Here is a 12244-nt window from a genome sequence, read left to right as displayed (position 1 = left end):
TGTCTCTCACAAAATGTCTTTCACACTCTCACTGGGAATGTAAACAATTTATCCACTATTTGATGAGCAAAAGCTGGTTGACTAGTTACTCCCCCCTCCCCCTTGCTGCCTCTCTCACAGAGGCAGCAGGGCAGGAAAGATGAGAAGGTGCTGGAGGCAGCCAGTTTAAAAGCCCATTCCCCCAACTCCAGCTCCGTGGGAGGGGGCAGGGGCACAGTGGCAGCCAACTTTGAAATGTACAAGGGTGGGACTCTTGTACATTTCAAAGAGGAAGTGCCTCACGGAGCCTGGGGCCAGTGGCAGATTCAGAGCTCCCCAGCTAACCTGACAGTCCATATGGCATACTCAGCAGAGGCTCTTGTGAAGTGTTTCTTGAACGTTTAAGACCGAGGAACACCAACAATTTTTTCTGAGGAACCAAGGATTTTTAACCCTCCTACCCAAAAAAAGGAGGCTTGCCTCTTTAAGGCAGCCATTCCCAAGGGAAAACTTGTTGATGGGGAAAAAAAGCTCAAGGAAAAGTTGTTGAGCAAACGAAACAAACACAAAAGGACAGGGAAAAGAAGTTAAGCAAAAAAAACCCCCAAAACCAAAATCAAAAACAAAAAAACCCGCCAAACAGTTTGTCTTTTATCAGGAGAATAGGCATTGTCCTTTTACGGGTGGCCATCTTGAACTCTGTTCTCCGAGGCACACCTTCAACTACCTTGTGGCACACTGGTGTGCTGGGGAACACAGTTTAAGAAACACAGGTTAGGAAACGCTGCTCTTGTGCATTTCAGGGAGGAAGTGCATCAGGAAGCCTGGGGCCAGTGGGATTCCCTGCTGGCCCCAGGTTCCACACAGCCCTTTGAAATGTTCAAGGGCCCCAGCAGGGGCTCTTTGATGTGATTTGTACATATCCAAGGCAGAACATGGAAGTCCTTATCAACTAACTGAATAACCAATGGAAATCCCATCAACTATTCCATAGTTAATCTAAATGTAACATCCCAAACTCTCTTTCTCTCTGTAGCTCTAAGGCCCTGCACCTTCCAGGGGGCCCAAAACCAGCCTGTGACCACATATCAAAATTTCTGAAGTGACCCCCCCCACACACAGTGAAAATTATTGTCCACCCTGGGGTCAGATGATTGGTCTTTTCTGGCCTTACAATCTGCAAAGTACATGTGGCACTGAGCAGCCTCTGATGATTCCATGTGCAGCCTGCTTGATTCCTAGAACTAACATTGAGTGAGTAGAGGTAATGGAGGGGGGAGAGGCTCAAATATGCAGAGGGGCTGGCCAGGGGCAGGACAGGATGTGGCAGTGACATCACAAGGCCTTTTTTGGTGTCTCTGCTTATTGGTTAAAGGACGTTGACAGGTGGTGAACTCACAGAGAGTCCATGACAACGGCCAGGTAGGACAGGATACGGGGCTGGGGCATTTTTAGACTCCCATAGCTTTGCAGCCAGGAGTCATCTCGAGGCCTGCTCTTTTTACCTTGAGTGCTCTCAGGCCTTGAACATGAATACGAAGAGGAATCTTCTTGGAGTTTTCTATAAATCCAATTCTGAAAAGAGAGACACATCTCTGCGGAGAAGGTAAGAGCCTGTGATAGATTTGGGGCTGATGCTGCCAGACCTATCGGGTGGTAGCGAAATGCAAGTTATGGGAAACACTACAATTGGTACTATTATTTTCCCATCGAGGTATGACGGACCGGGCCAGTCTGGGCACAGCTGAGGGCATCCTCTCAGTGTGAATTGCTCAAATTTGGGGCTCCTTACAGCCCCTAGACTGGTGACCTTTCCAAACTGGCCACAAACCAGTCCCACAGAGCGCTTCAGCTGCCTGTCTGAAGCCTCACGAGCTAAACCCCTCCAACACCTCAGCAATACCCATGTCCCAGATGGCCCCGGGCCTATACACAGGTGGGGGGTCCTAGCACCCAATCCCACCTACCATGAACAAGTTCTGTCCGGTCCCAAGAAACCAGCCACAGATCCCTGGTCAATTTACCCTCTGGATCTTACCCACAAATCACACTGAGCCAATCCTTTAGCACCTAACATCTAAAGGTTTATTACTAGAATAAAGAAAAGTATGAGGGTAAGGTTGTTAAAGGATAGTACATTACATGCATCGAATCTCCCAGTTCTCGATGCAGGCTCTAGCTGAGATGTTACAGTTGTTGGCTTAAAAGTCCTTGTTGCGCATCCTAGGATCAGGATGGGTTCACAGTTCTTTCCGGCCCTTCGATCCCTGCACTGCTGCCTCTGGGATGAAGTGCTGAGCTGAGTACCAAGATAGAGTCCACCACATGGCCTCTTTATACATCCTTCCTGCTCCCTTCTTGGAAGTAGCAGGTCACCTGGCCAGCGGCCTATCCCAGTGTTCCTTGCTGGCAGCTCTCAGGTGTCAGCCCTCATTCTTTAGGTGTGTCCTTGGCCCATTGAGTGCCATTGTCCCACAGGGCCTCGCTGATCAGCATGTCCATAGGCTGGGCTCTGCCCAGTGCTCAACCACTAGCAGAGAAATATTCAGTATCCACACAGATTACAGATTCCTAACTACACACAGAGATATTATACAATCACATGACTAGCGTACCTAGGATTAGCAGACAGTAAGCTTCTATTCAACACCCTACGTGGCCCCTTTTTATACCATTTTTGGAGCCAACACCCCCACCTATGGGTGCAGCAGCGATCTGGCTGCTTCCCTCAAATTCAGTAACGTGACAGGGGAAACACTACAACTGGAACTATTATTTTCCCACCGAGGCTTTTTGTTCCTTACCACTGGGAACAGTGGAATTTGTGTCTTTTGTTTCCCTTTTCCCATAGCTTCCTGCCCTGCCAGAGTCTCACTGTTGAGTGGATGGGATAGTGATAGGGAGAGGACTCAGGACTTTGTTCTCTTTAAGACCCAGCAAATGAGCCAGAATGTATCATCTGCTTGGGGAATTGTTCTGCTTCTCTACATTGGTTGGGTCTGAGCAGTTCCTGATTCTCTCAGGAGTGGATTGTTATACCCGACTATCTGCCCTATGGCTAAGGAGATTGAGGATCCAATCTCCTTGTGTGTGTGTGTGTGTGTGTGTGTGTGTCACTGCCAGGAGTGTATAATATGAGGTGCCCTATTATCTGGAGTCCTTACAGATGACGTGGTGCAGTAGAGCCCCATTTTTCACCCTTCCATTGTGCAGCTTTCCGTGTTGACCTAATGACCAGCGCAGGCAGGGCCAGCAGCGGGCAACCCTCCCATGGCCACTAGATGGTGCTGTAGCCTCACACTTCCCTATTCTCCTGAATATCTGAATTTTTGATCATCTGGTTTGGTCCTGGTCCCAATTTGACATGACAAGTGGGGCTCTGCTGTGTAATAGCTAGGGGTGTGGGCAGGGTTTCCAGAGGGTTTCAACAAAAATACCAGACACACTTGACATTACATCACAATCTACATTACATCTCATTTAGAAAATACCAGACATTTTATATTTTCTCATGTATAGCTTCTCAATTTGTTTCCCAATCAGCTCAAATACTGGACTGTCTGGTTCAAAACCGCACACCTAGCAATCCTAGTAATAGCGGGAGCAGGCAATTTTATTGGTATTTTATTATGTTTAAATCTATTAAGAGGAGCAATTCCTTAGCCAAGGGACAGGCAAAATATGGCCCAGCAATCCTTTCAATCTGGCCCATGGCCATCTGCTGGGATTCTCAGGCAGGGAGCAGCACAAGGGCTCTGAGCAGCTGATCCATCTGCGTCTCTGCGCAGAGGAGAGGGAGAATCTTTGCATGCTGCCCTGCCCCCAGGACAATCATTCAGCTCCAGTTGGCTACTTCCCATTGGCTGCCCTTGTCCTAAGCATGAGCTCACAGCTCACATTTGCTGAAACCAGCCAATGGGAGCTGAGAGATTGTGCTGGGGGCCTGGAAAATACATGTAGATTCTCCTTCCCCTCCCCCCACTGTGCGCCAGAGAAAGGCACATGGAGCAGCCACTCTGAGCTCTCGGGTAGTGGTAAAGAGCAATTCGCCTATGCACCAAGGAGTGCAATAGAAGAGCAGTAGTATGTGCCCTAGGGGGCTGAAAATACTGGTCAGTGCCAGAGTATTAGCAGCTAAACTACAAGTCCCTCTAATATTTCAGAGCTGGAAATGCTCCAGCCTTGCTCAGACTGCCTGCAGAGTTTGTTCTTGTGAACATTTCCAGGATTATCTTTTGACATCTCTTGCTCTGTCAGACTTGTCTCTCCTTGGAGTATTTTAACCCATCCCCTCTTTTCCAGCGGTGTTCAAACTCCGGCACGGGGGACGTCGCAGCCCTGCCAGGTGGTGGCATCACAGCCCTCCCAAGGGATGATGCAGTTCTCCCAGAGGACTGCTTCCATGGTCCCGCCACCCACTCCGCTCCCACACCCACCCACTCCTCTGGGTCAGTCCTGATGCCGTCACCTGTCTAACATATTGAGCCGGAGCCCCCGCTGGTTGCAGCTGTTCTCTCATATGGGAGCGCATCTCAAGCCCAGAGAAAGATCCGTTCGCCTGCCCTGGGCGAAGCTGGCTGCTGAGACTGCAGGCAGAGCAGAGGGGTCATGCGGCACCACTATGCCCCTACCAAGCATCCAGCCTCCTGCTGCTGTGGCTGCTGGCCCCCCCCCCCCACCACCACCCACGTGCAGCCTAAGAAGCAGGTGGCTCCTAAGAATCCAGCACCACCACCCAGGGAATGGAATCCATGGGGGATGCCCCAGGCAGGGACCGTCCCCTTGCCCAACTCCTTCCTCTGCCCCCCCCCATCAGAAGCAACAGCAGCAACAACAGCCATGGAGGTTGAGCCCGACCCGTACCCGCGGCCACTCCCTCAGGAACCCAGGTGCGGCGGCGAGGCCAGAGCGGGAGGCTGCAGTCCCCGCGACACAGTACACAATCAAACTCACAGCCAAGGCGACCTGGCTGCTGCTGCGCCACCACTTGGAGAACCAGTGGTGGTGGATGAATCCTTTCGGCAGCACCGGGATCCTGCCAGGCTCCCAGAGCAGGGCCGGCCTGGACCTGACCTCTTTAATGAAGATCTCGCTGCTGAACAATCAGAACCGCTCCGACAACGAGGAGGATCCGGCGCCGGGAGTCGTGGACCAGGAGCTGGTGCGCAGGTGCATGGGGTGGCTGCGCGGGGTGGAGGAAGCGAAGAGAGAGGGCAGCTGGAAACCCTGCCCCACCTGGATGACCCCTGAGTCTGAGGGGCGAAGAACCAGCTCGCCGCCGCTCCTCGCAGCAATAGCCAAGGCTGCCCACGTGCTGTGCCAGGGAGCAGAGTTCATCCGTCGTCTCTGACACCTGGACTTGTGACCATCCCATCCCACCCCACACGTTCGTGTCTGCAGACTCAGCCACTAGAGATCAGAGATTCAGTTCCCAGTTTAACCAGCGAGTAAATGGACTTACTCTGGCCAGACAGAGGCAAGGGACAGCTGTCCGTGTGAAATGCGCTGGGACACACAGAGGTCTGTTCTATGTAAATGGGAGAGGGGGGGGGGAAAGAAATACATATTCATTGTTGCTATGGCCTGTGTATTTTCATTCACATGTTGTGGCATTTGGGGAGAGGAAAACTGGGGCAGGCTAATCAGTGTTGCACACAGGCTTCTCCCCTGTGCTTTGGGGATGTTTAAATGTGACCAAACGTGAGCAGAGAAATGTTCTCAGCTAGTTCACTTACTGTAACACAACAGGTGCTTCATATTCTGCCATATTCATGCCAGTGTTCTTTGTAGCAAAAACTGACTCGTGACACTTGCAGGAATTGTTCACCATTTCTGAGTCTGGTTAGGGAGAAGATGAAGAAATTTGTTAAAACTATAGAGCCTTTATCAGAAACTATCACACAAGTGTCTTTGAGTTAAATAACAAAAGTCAAACAAAAAGAAAACAATATCCTCTGTGCAATACAGAGACTCACCATAGTGGTCAGTTACTGGAGAAGGATAAATGGACTGATTTCCTTTTTAAAGGAAGTACTTTGTAAAGGGAGGAAGGGTACATTGATTTTGTGTATTTGAACATAAAGAAACATTTTTTATTTATATAAATAAATAGTTAAAGCCTTTTGAGTTGCAACAGCAGTCCTTCGGGAACGTTGAACAGGACTGTTAATCTGTTGCAGGCATCTGATGTTATTCAGTTCTGGGTTTGAAAGATAAACAGTGATTACAGAAAGATAAGGATGGGCCGATTAAGAGTGAGAGAATGTGCAGGTTATGTTGGATAACTTTAATTTCCTTCCTCGATGAAAATGTCTGGAAGACAGATAGCTCTTACCCGGACATACAATTTGGGCAAGGGGTGGGTGGGAGAGGAAGGCATTGTACATCATCAGTATATGAATGGTCTAACACAGGGCTACTCGACATGCCATCTGTGGGCAGACATATTTATCTATTTATTTGTGGCCTGTGGTGCAGTTTGGGTCTATATGGGGTCTGGCGTAGAGGGGGTGCCCTCTTCTCTGTGACCCGGGGTCCCCCTGTGCTGTGATGGGAGATTCTCACTAATTCTCCCAAATATGTATTAACCCAGACACCCAGGATCAGCCTCCCAGGGAGAGACAAATGAGGGAAGATGGAGACCAACACCTGGCTGGGGGGCAGGACAAGGAGGGAGTGGGAGTTTCTGGCTGGAATCATGGAGGAAACAGCCTAAGCAAGGGGACTTGGATTTAAGGGCCCAATCTCCCCCATCTCAAGGGGGGCTGAGGCATCCTAGGCCTGCCCTGTAACCAGATTACATCTGTGCTGTGCTGTATCCTGGAGAAGCAATAAGCTCCCTCTGTTCTACTGGCTGGTGGAGTCTGTTCATGCCATTACAGGGGTGCAGGAGGCAAGGAAACCCCGACACGCTACCACAGTGGTATCAGGAGTGGGATGCACTGCTCCCCATGGATGGAGATTCCAGCAGTGAGTGCAAAGGTGCAGTAGAAGGAAGGGCCTTAGAGCCAGGCGTGCTGGAGACAGAGCAAAGCAGTTCCTGGGAATCATGGGGTGCTGCATCACTAGACTGGTGAGTCCAAACCGAGTCAACAGGCGGGGCGATGGCCTATGCCCGACTCCTGAAGGCAGAGCTGATGAGGCTATGCAGAGAGTGGGGCTTGCTATGTGGAATGCAACCAAGGCCCAGCGGATTGCCCGGCTGGAAGAAAATGACTAGTCATGGGGCTGGGACCCTGTCCCCATGGGGAGCAGCCATCCCCCCACCCCCCCCGGAGGGTCTCAGGCTCTGAGAGGGGGTGGAACACTGGAGCCTGCTGGAGAGATGGGACAGCTTCCCAGCAAAGCCCTGCAAACCATAGTTCGTCTGGGGCAGGAGTCACCCCAGCAGAGCTGCGGCGGCTGGAGATCCACAGGCCTCGCGCTCGCTCCTGTCTCTGTGCAGTCAGTGGGTGAACCCCCCTCCATGGGACAGTCCTTTGGTGTGTGTTTGTGCAACTGCTCTCCTCCCAGGGGTTCACCCCTCCCTTCCTGGCTAAGAAAACAAGTGTAAGAGCATCATGGAGGCGGAAAGAGGAACCACAGAGGGAGGGGGAAAGAGGAAGTCCCCGGCGAGTTAGTGAGTGTATCTGACAGGCACCAAATTCAGCTTGAGGGGTTGGATTTAGGTTTTACAGAAAGGGAGTTTCCTATCCCGGGGAGGGAGGTTACTGCTGCACCTGCCTTTGGGTCCCTGCTCAGCTGTCAAATTTCTCATCTGAGCCAAAGATTCCCACAGATTCCTCTGAGGGCTGACAGGTCCTTGTGCCAAGATCAGGCCCAGTGACACTCTGATTTCAATTCTTTTGTCATTGGGAGCCCTGATGAGCACAGACCCGACACTCCCACCCTAGCAACTCCTTTCTGTTTGCAGAGAAATCGTCTATTTCCCGCTGTGCACACGGGCTCAGCAAGGGAAAGAGCGAGAATTCGGAGCCGATACAGAAAGTGCATTGCGACACCCACACTCACCCCAGAGCAACCTGGATGTCAGCCCTGATCTTCTTCATCACCATCCCCTTCCTCATCCTCACTACTGTGGCCCCTCCCACAGCCTGTCTCGCCCCTGGCTGCCCTGGGATGCTCCTTTTCTAAGCTGTAACACCGACATTACGACGTCTAATGCTTATTTTACAGGGGGTGACCTTGATTCCTTATTTGTGTTTCCTCCCCTTGCCTCGTGGGAGCTGCAAAAGCCGAAGTCTTCCCATGTCATCGGGGCTGCCTCCCTTTCTGCTCCCCACCCCCAGCCCTTCCCCAGCTGGGCTCCATCTCCAGCTGGGCCTAGCCAGGCCCCCAGCTCATGTTCTCTGGTGCAGGGTCAGCTCCATCCCACAGGGTCAGGGTTTGGGGCCCGGAAACCCTCCCCTGCCCCATTACTCTCCTGCTGTGCTAAGGTGCCTGCGCCACAGCAGAGTCTCTGGGAGTTACTTTCACAGACACCTGCAGGCCCCGCAGGCCCAGGGCAGTTCCCAAGTCTGCAGGGCGAATGAGCGAGGGCCCCAGTTGGTGTCAATAGACCCCAGTCCCTGGGCCAGATGCCCAGTGGGTGTGAGTCAGTGTCTCTCCTCTGAGGCTTGTTTCCATAAGATGACTCTTCCCTCACCCCCGAGCTGTCATCTCATGCTCTGTCCTCACCCACCAGTGTCAGGCCTGGGAAATGGGCAGCTCCCCAGCCCACACCCTGTGCACAACACCCCAGTGTCTCTCCAGCCCCTGAGCTGGGTGGTGGCCCCGCCTGAGGCTGGAACTGCCTCTGCTGAGCTGAGAACCCAGCTCCCAGCCCAACAACACCGGCTCAGCATGGAGCTCGCTCTCCTTCTGCCTCTGCTGGGTAAGTGCCCCCGTCTGCTCCCAGCCCCTCTGCGTGTCTGTCTGGAGACTCCTCCTCCCTGCCCCACTTCCCCCTCTGCATCCCCAGAGCTCTCACCCCCTCTCTGCTCTTCTCTTCTCTTCCAGCCTCGCTCCAGAGCCTCCCAAGCTGGTGTCCTCTGCGGGCGTGGGCTTCACTGACAGGCTCAGGGTGGGGTGGGGGAGAGGAGAAGGGCTCTGGCAGCAGGGCTGGGATTCTGCTCCTCTCACCTGTGGTGTTTGGATTTACAGGGAGGGGGGATTGTCCCTTGGTGCCCCCATGTCCTCCCCTGACACAGGAGGGGGGCATCTGGTGCCTGCTTCGAGGGCCTCTTTGGTGGGTCCCACCCAAGGCCATAAGGGAGAAGTTTCCCCCACCCCGAGCCTCTCACTGGCAGTCCCAGCAGAGGAAGCGAGGGCTGGAGGGGCCATGGAGACTGAGCGTCCTGAACCCCCCGGCAGGGCCCATCAGTGTGGGGGTGAGTGTGAAGGGGGGTCTCTCTGCCCCAGCTCGGGTGGGTGGTAAAATTCCCTCCTCTCTTCTCCACATCTGCCAGAGCTTCCTCATCTCTGGGCAGGGCCTTCTAGCTACTGCTGGGCAGGGCTGTTGGTCAGGGGATGCGTTATCCCCCCTCTTGGGCCTCTGCCCCGGACAGGGACTGTGGGGTGAGTGTCCAGGTGGGAATGGGGATGCTGGGATGGATCCATTAACAACAACACCCCTCACCCTCTCTTTGCACCCTGCCCAGTGTGCCCCTTCCTCTGTATCTGGGTCACTGAGGCACGTGCGGTTGTGGGGTCACTGGACTCCCTGGGAGGGGAGAAGCCTGGAGCGTAGGTGCTGCTGTGGGGCAGTGCCCAGGAGCATGGACACTTTGGTCTGGCAGGACACAGGGCCTGACACAATGTGGAGAAGGGAGAAGGCAGGGGCACTGGGAGACATGGCTAGGAGAGGGCACTGAGGTGGGACTGAGCTAATTCCTGGAGTGATCAGCTGGGGGCACCACATCACTGAGTCCCAATGGGATCCTGACAGCACCAGTCTGCTGAATGACAGCCAGTCCCACCCTGTCTTTCCAGCCCCGCTCCCGGTCCCCCAGCTCACCCTGGTCCCACGGCAGCCTGTGTGACGGCGCGTTGGGGGTCCCCCCGTCTCCTGCACCCCGAAATGGCATGAACAGACTGTACCAGCCAGTGGAATTGAGGGTGGGTTATTGCTCCTCCAGCACAGCGCAGCACAGATGTAATCTGGTTACAGGAACTGGGCTAGGATGCCTCAGGCCCCCTTGAGATGGGGGAGACTCGGCCCCTAAAACTCCAGCTCCTCTCCCTAGGCTGTCTCATCCATCCTCACAGACAGCCACCAACCAACTAACTAAATTCCCTTGCAGCCCTGCCCCCCCAGTCAGGGCCGCATTCCACCTTCCTTTGTTCCTCTCCATGGGGGGTGTCTGGCCACAGCCCAGCAAGTACCCCCACTACGTCACAGCCTGTCTACATCTCCAGAGAAACTGTGTCCCTGACGTGCTCAGCTGCTGGTGTCCCTGCTATGTCTGGGGTCTGGTACCTCAGGGATGGCCATGAAATCCACTTCAGGAACTTCATCTCACCTCGGAAGCATTACACCTACTTCACCCAGCTGTCAGGGGCGTCCGGATCTCAGACTATTGCGTACAGCTGCGGTTACTGGAAGAGAGAGTCTGGGCAAGAGATCCCATCGGAAAGGAGCTGACCCGTCTCCATTGTAGTGACGGGTGAGCTTGAACCCTGCTTGGGACAGGGCAGATCTTACAGAAAATACATCCAGCACTGGCTGAAACATCACCCATGACGGTGCATCCCTCTGCCCCACTCTGGGAGCTGGGAGTCAGGCTGGGGGCAGTCTTGCCTGATGGTCAGAGCAGGGCCAGAACTAGGAACAAGGGAGGAGCAGGGCAGGAACAGGCTGAATGACTATTGAGGGAGCCAGGAAAGGAGCAGGGTGTCTCACAGCAGCAGGTCATCTCAGCTGCTCATCTGGGTCACAGATGGTCATATCCTGGCTTCAGTGGTGTGTGCCCACCAGTCATGTGACCCCATATTTTGTGTGGCCTGATAGGCCGTACTAAGGGGCCTGACTTCCCAGGATAACTGAGGGGCTGCTTTATTTGTCCCTCATAGAGCCTGGTTCCCTCCTGGTCATACCTTCTACACCTGCCCCACCCAGCTCCTTATGCTGGGTCTCCATTCACCTGTACATGTCTCAGTGCATCCACTGGCAGCCTCCAGTGATGCAGCTTATGACTTTTGGAAAGTCTCTCCACACTGCGGAGAGGATTTGGGGCTGTGAGGAGCAAAGGGGAGGCTGGCAGATGCTCTGGGACGGACTGGCTGAGGAGCCGGGGTGGGACACTGCTTCTGAAGCAGCGTTTCTTAAACTTTTTAAGACCGAGGAACCCGAAACAATATTTTGTATAAGGAATGCCAAGGCTTTCTTGTCGAGAAAAAAAAATGTGTGAGAAAAAAAAGGGTCGCCTACCCCTTTACAGGTGGCCATTCTGAACTCTGTTGTTCTCCGTGGCACACCAGTGTTTAAGAAACACTGTACGGAAGAGACTTCTCTGCTGCCTCCCTCCTCCTCCCAGCCTGGCTGTCTGCCCCCAAACTCTCTCTGAGCTCACCCTGCCACATCCTCCTACATGGTGAATCTGTCACCCTGACGCGCTCAGCCCCCAGTGTTCCCACCCAGTTCTTCAGGGATGGCCAGAGCATGGACTCCGGAGAGCCCCACTGGCCTGGGTGCAGTCTCAGTGCCTCCCTCCTACTCTCAGCTGTGTCTGAGTCACAGGCCAGAGCATACCGCTGTGGTTACTGGAGGACAGAGTCTGGGCGAGAGATCCCATAGGAGAGGAGCCAGCCCTTCTCCGTAGCACTGACTGGTGAGAATGCCCCATCTGCTGCTATTTGCTGGCCCCATGGCAGGGTCTCTCTGCTCCATGCACCAGGTGCGATACAAACCAGTTGCTCAGGTCCAGCTCATGTGCCTGGGTCAGTTTCAATCCTGGTCTCTGGCTGGTGTCACTCCCTGGGTCTCTGGTTCCTCTGGATCCTTTGGGGGGCTCCTCGGTGCTACTGTGCAGACCAGGGACTCCCAGTCAGAAATAACATTGGAAAACTGGGGGACACTTAGTTAAGCAAACCCCAGATATCCCCTATTTCTGGTCTCTGTGAGGCCCTGATGTCAGACCTGACAGCAGGACAGTGCGTACTGATCAGTAAGTTGGTCAGTTAGAGGGCACTGCTGTGGTTAGATCGTTTCAATGCCCACTCTCAGCCTCCAGCCCTGCCGCTTCATACATGAGGATCATAAGGAGATGGATCAGGCAATGGCATCTTA

The sequence above is a fragment of the Pelodiscus sinensis genome, chromosome 30 (assembly GCF_049634645.1).
Source record: "Pelodiscus sinensis isolate JC-2024 chromosome 30, ASM4963464v1, whole genome shotgun sequence".
Taxonomy (NCBI): Eukaryota; Metazoa; Chordata; order Testudines; family Trionychidae; genus Pelodiscus; species Pelodiscus sinensis.
This window is presented reverse-complemented; position numbering follows the sequence as displayed.